Genomic DNA, 6,000 nt, shown 5'->3' on the forward strand with positions numbered 1-6,000 from the left:
ACACACAGACAGAATATTGTATACATAATAAATAATAAATAAATAAATAAAGATTTTTTTAAAAAAAATTAAACAAGAATAATGCACCTCTTTAAAACTTTACCTCTCAATTTATTTTACTTTAAGTCATTATAATTACTAAAAAGATGTACATCTTAAATTATAACAGCTGCCACTTCAAAAGTACATCTAGCCAGGCTTGGTGTTTGAGCCTGCAATTGCAGCTATGGGGCAGAATTCTGCATCAAGGCAGAAAAGATTGTTCAAGTCCTGCCTGGGATACAAAGGGGTGAGTTCAAGGACCACCTGGGTAATATACTGGGAACCTGAATTGGGGAAGAAAAGGGGGACTGGGAGGATACTACTAGGATTACAGCTAGTAGGTAGAGTAGTTGCTTAGAATGTGCAATACCCTGGGGTTCAATCCCTAGCAACACATACACATAAAGACAAAACTGAATTCAGCGGGTATCCTCAAAGCCTTTATTAGTATAGTAAATTTAATCAGACAGTGAAAAGCTACAATGAAGATGCATAAACATGAAGCAACCCAGTGTTTAACTGAAACAATTATCTCATTTTGGACATATATAATTACATGTACGACTTTCATTTATGAAGGAATCAAACCAATGAGGCTGTGTTGCAAAACTCGATACTTCGGTTGTCCTAACCAGCAGCCTTGATAGATCCAGTTCTCCTAGGTCACAAAACACCAGGCAGCCTTGCCAATGAGGCACATCAGAACCCAGAAACAAATTTATACATCCAGGACTTCCCCCAGGCACAACGTAAAGAATGAACTCAAAACAGGCTTTAGGAGCGACACTGCTCATAGAGAAGCAGAAAACAGGGCTTGGGAAGGTACAATTTCAAGTCAGACCGGTTTGGATGGCAATTTTGGCCTCTTCTGCTGACTAGCTAGCTAATATGTGCAAATTATTTTTGTGCCCCGTCTGACATGTACATGAGCAATAGGGAAAATATCTACCTTGGAGAAAGGCTGTGAGCACACGTGCATGCGTGTGAATAAATAATTTGCCACCGCATCTGGTATGCAGAAAGGTTCAATAGGCATAACACTGTGAGAATTCTAGAGCAGACTATACAAAAGAAAGACTGCACTCAAAACTTGACTCTGATGAGAACGACCCCCCCAAAGAAATGTCTTTAGGTAAAAACCTTAAGTCAAAGTGTTAACAAATTTCCAAGAGCCTGGTCCATTTAACCTAATAAATAATTTTCTGTTAATTCCCAAATCGGAAATGTTTAACTGATAAACATCTTTTTGGATAGAAAAGTCCTTGGTCCCGGTTTTCATAGCCACAGACAGAACTGCCTCCCAAATTCCTATCTCCAAATGAAGAAATGTATAAACTCTAATGAGAAATGAGACCACGTCTTTGAGTAATTCACTAACACATTCACTGCCCCATATCAATAAAAAATTCTTAAAATATAAAAAATTGAATCTAGATCAAGCATAGTAGCTCATGCCAGCAATCCCAGCACATAGGAAGCTGAGGCAAGGGTATTGCTACAAGTTCCAGGGCCAGCCTGGGATACTAGTGATTTAGTTCCAAGCCAACCTGACATAAAAATGAGACCCTATCTAAAAACAAAGAATAAAAATCCAAATGCCAAATGTGTGAATAATCAAAAAAATCAATGTTGAGTTTCAGATTGAAAGCAGAGTGTATATTCTACAGAGAGCTGAAATGCTGACTATTGTCCCACTCCACTTGGATCCAACGCTGGGCCGTGCACTCTCTGAGTCACAGCTCCAGCTCCAAATATTGTCTTTTGATGGCACTATTGTCCTAACTGACACAATCATCAACGGTAAGCAACCTCTGACATTTCATCTTCTCCCTCTGTCAAGGAATTTGATGATGCCAAGAATAAAACCTTAAGATCTAAAATTATCTGATTCTGAGTGAAATCTTTCTAATCAGAAAACAACTAAATACTTCAAATCTTGCTGCTTTATACTAAAGTTAAGGATTATATAAAAGATCTCCCTCCTGTTTCAGATCTATGCAAGTTGATTGCTTTGTTCATTGTAAACGCCTCATGCTATTATCTGACATCAATTGTTATATGGGAGTATCACACTCTCTACATTAAACTGCCAAAAAAGCACACCTTCAAAAAGCCAAACACTAAAAATTCTACTAAAATAAAGGAAATAACCACCAAAACTGTCAAAATAGAAGAAGGAAAAAGATGAAATTTTAAGCAGGTAAGAAAATATTCCATGCTTGATTCTTTACAAATTTTCTACCAGATTTCTTCTCAGCTATACCTCAACTTCCTATTATTAAGAAAACTGAAATACAAATTCTACTGAAAGGCTAACTTTCTGTAAGAGGAGCTGCTGTCATTTCCAACAATTCAACTGTGGCTGAGAATCTCTCATAGATTTTTAGTCACTGCGAAGAAACGGGTTGGGGGAAAATGCATACTGATAGGAATTTCTCCACCTCTGTAGTTAAGGTTTGTAGTATAAGAATACTGCACCTTTGAAACAGAAAATGCCCCGTAAAGTCTGGTTCTTCTCAAATGTAGAATATGTGGAACAGAATACCATTTAATTTGCAATCAGTCAAGCTTTTATTATTTATGTGAGATGGCCCTGGGGGCAACTTCTCCTCCTTTATAAACCCCAGGGAGCAGAGTAGATGTCTGTGACTTTAAAAAACTCCAAGAACATATAATGGTAGATTTATAATTAGGGACCCTTGCATAAACAAAAACAGAATCAAACCATGGGGAGGGGCTTTAAGACGTCCCTAATCTTTAATAAATTACAAGACGGGCAATGACAAAAGCAAAGCTCTCCAGTGGAGGGGATTTTATTTCTGAATAATTTTTCTAATACATCAAGTTATTTTCATTTAAAAAATTAGGCTTAGGGGCTATGCTAATCAACACAATAAGAACAGCAAACTGTTTCTATTTCTACCTATCAAATGAACCATGGCACTGATTATGTTAAAAGGCAAGCCAACTCAAAGGATTTGATGCCCTTTCCAAGAGAGAAGCCCTCTTCCCAAGTACTCAGAAATGGCGGATTGATTAATTACTCTGGAATGGTTAACTTTATTTAGTATGCCTCTTTTGGAGTTCTATTCTTTAATGCAGCCAAATGGTATTTTTTCTCCCTAATTAGGTTCCACTGTACTTGTGCAATGCCCAGCACACACAATGTTGCCAGCGTTAGTTCTACAGCTTCTCTCTTCTGGCTCCTTCTCCCCTCACCTACCCTCCTTACCCCACCCCATCCCACCCGCCCCCAAAAAAGATTTCCTTCCCAAATGTTCTCCTCTCTGCATTTGTCAACAGAAGAAACACCCACTGGTGGTGTCAAACTGGGTAATACTGCTGCAGGCTTCCTTACTCCCGTTCTAGCATCAATGCCAAAAAAATGCTCCAACCTAAAAATAGTACTTTAATAAAGAATTGAAAATGCGCTCCTAGGTACTCAAATACCATCTTCTCAGAAAGATGGAGGCCCTTTTATGTTTTATTATTAATGAATCCTAGTTGGGTTGTTAAATGTAAGCTCATACTCTCCCTTTCAACACCAGATATACAGGGATAAGGAAACATAGCCTCTTCACATTTTAAGAAAATATTTTAAAATACTTAAAAGAATTAAAAATGAATTTACATTTAAATATTATGCACTTTGCAATTCACAAAGTGTCACCTGGTAAATCTCTCTCTCTCTCTCATCTGCTCCTCTCTCTCTCTCGCTCTCATCTCGCTGATGCTCGCTCAGCGTCTCCTTCTCTTCCTCTCTTCCCCCCCTCTCTCCCTTCCCTCCTCCTCTCTTCCCTCCTCTTTCTCTCTCTCAAGGGCCTCTCTCTCCTCGTCTCCATCCTCCCTTCATCGCCTGCGCTTTCTGCTCTCTCCCTCCTCTGCTCTCTCCTCCCTCCCTCCTCCCTCTCTCTCTCCCTCTCTCCCTCCTCCCTCTCTCTCCCCCTCTCTCTCCCTCCTCTCTCTCTCTGTCTCTCTGTCTCTCTCTGTCTCTCTCTCCCTCCTCTCTCTCTCTCTCTCTCTCTCTCTCTCTCTCTCTCTCTCTCTCTCTCTCTCTCTCTCTCTCTCTCTCTCACCTTACAGCAAGAAAGAAATTAGCTGGAAATGTTCCAGCAGATGTTACCTAAAACCCTAATCCTATATCCTATACATATTTGTGCCTCCCGTTTTCACTCAAATGCTCTCAGACAAATTAATTTGTGTAATCTTTTATATTGCCTACATAACCACTACATTCAAACAAGCCTAAATAAGATGCGCGGAAAGAAAGAAATTATTCTGTGTCAATACTTTCTAAAATCAGCTTAAATTTCAGCCAATTAAAAATAAATTGTGTTAACAGAATACTGATCTGCAACTATTTAAACATCACAGCATCCTTCTAGTCTGTCTGGAGAGATACTAAGGTCAGGCTTTTCTTATTCAAGCATCTGTGCCATACCACTCAAGTGGAGTGAAAAAACAAAACCCTCAAGAAAGATCTGCTTCAACACTGAATCTGCCCAGGTTATTTTTTACCCCAACGTGGGCACAAAAAAAAAAAAAAAGAAGGAAGGAAGAAAGAAGAAAAGGAAGAAAAAAGAGAAGAAAAAGGAAAGAAAGAAAGAGAAACAAGGGAAAAAAGAAAGAAGAAAGAAGAAAGGGAAAAAAAAGAAAAAAAAAGAAAAAAACCGTGTCAGTTTGAGAAAGACCTGTTCATTTTGGCAGATGGTTCCAAACCCCAGGATTCAATTTCTATAAAGGTCCAAAGGGTAGGAAGGTCTGAGAAGGGGTCAATTTCTGCTTGCCTGCCAGCACGCCAGCCGTGAACTTCACAGCAACGCCTGAAAAACTTGTCCCGTGGAAGGTGGCAGAAACCAGCGGGGCTGCAGGCAGGGCGCTCGCCCACCCTCCCGGGCAGCCAAGGTCAGAAGGACCGGGGTTACGAGTCGTAGCTGCTGGCGGGTCCGGGCTCTTTAGGAACTTGGGCGGGTGTTCGGTGCCCTTTTCGGTGCTAGCGCAAAAGGGTTTCCCCTCGCTGCAAGCCCCGGAGAGCCCTGGCCACGGGGATAGTGGGGTGGGGACACCGCAGACCTGCAGCAGAGGGGAGCCCCGCCGGGTCCAGCCTCGACTCACTGTCCCTCTAGCATAGCCCCTCTGTCTCCCAGCTCCAAAAATCGCAGCCCCAGCCCTACCGGGAAGCCCCTCGAGACGCGTGGTGGGTCGTCTAGAGAGACTCCAGCTTGGGACGCCCTCGGCTCGTCGCCCCGTTGTGGAGGGACCGGCACCGGTACCCCTTCTGTCACTCTCTTGAGTGGACCAACTGGGTTCTCTCTAGGGACAAATTGGTGGACACACCGCCAATGTGAGACGACCTGCCGGGCGGACGCAACTACTCACCGTGCCGAGTCTCCCACCTCTACTGGGGAAGCCTCCACTCCCGCGGCAGCCGTCACCGCTCTACCTTCCCTAGCGGCAGCGACAAGTAAGTAATCGAAACCTCCGGCCCCGCCCTCTTGCCGGAGCTAACGCGCAGCCTAATTTGCTGTTTACCACGCCCCCGGTCTGCCCATTCGAACCAATGGACAAGTTCCTCTCATCCCGCTAGGTCCCGCCTTGGCCCCTCCTACTTTCTGATAGGCGCCAGTGAAGAGAAAGCGCCGTGCTCGGGTTCGGGCTCGCGCGCCCCCGCCCACGGCGCTCGCTCTCGAGTCCCCGAAATCCTAGAACGCGGGTTTCTTGTACTTGCTCTCTGCTACACGGACGCGCTTATGCGCGCTCGCGACGCTCCTCCTGGCGCACCAGGTTTGGTTGTTCAGCCAGGCTATTGCAACCTGGGCTGCGAGGATGGAAGGGGCGGTTCTCGAGCTGGGAGTTTACTTGGGGAGGGGGAAGTGAGGAAGGAATGAAGGGGGCGCGGAATCGTGACTGAGAGAGGGGTGGATGCGAGGGTTGAGGCGGGGTGAGGAGGCCCGGGAA

At 43.8% G+C, this 6,000-nt stretch overlaps 1 protein-coding gene across 2 annotated transcripts in view; it reads right to left on the reverse strand.

The window, feature by feature from the left end:
- Cdkl5 (cyclin dependent kinase like 5) overlaps positions 1 to 5,491 on the reverse strand; it is a 216,334-nt gene extending 210,843 nt beyond the window's left edge. For both annotated transcript variants that reach the window (XM_038316663.1, XM_038316661.1), the window contains exon 1: positions 5,422 to 5,491. The gene's annotated coding sequence lies outside the window, so the exon portion shown is untranslated. The remainder of the gene's footprint in view (positions 1 to 5,421) is intronic.
- Between the last annotated feature and the right edge of the window lie 509 nt (positions 5,492 to 6,000).

The sequence above is a fragment of the Arvicola amphibius genome, chromosome X (genome assembly GCF_903992535.2).
Source record: "Arvicola amphibius chromosome X, mArvAmp1.2, whole genome shotgun sequence".
Lineage (NCBI taxonomy): Eukaryota > Metazoa > Chordata > Mammalia > Rodentia > Cricetidae > Arvicola > Arvicola amphibius.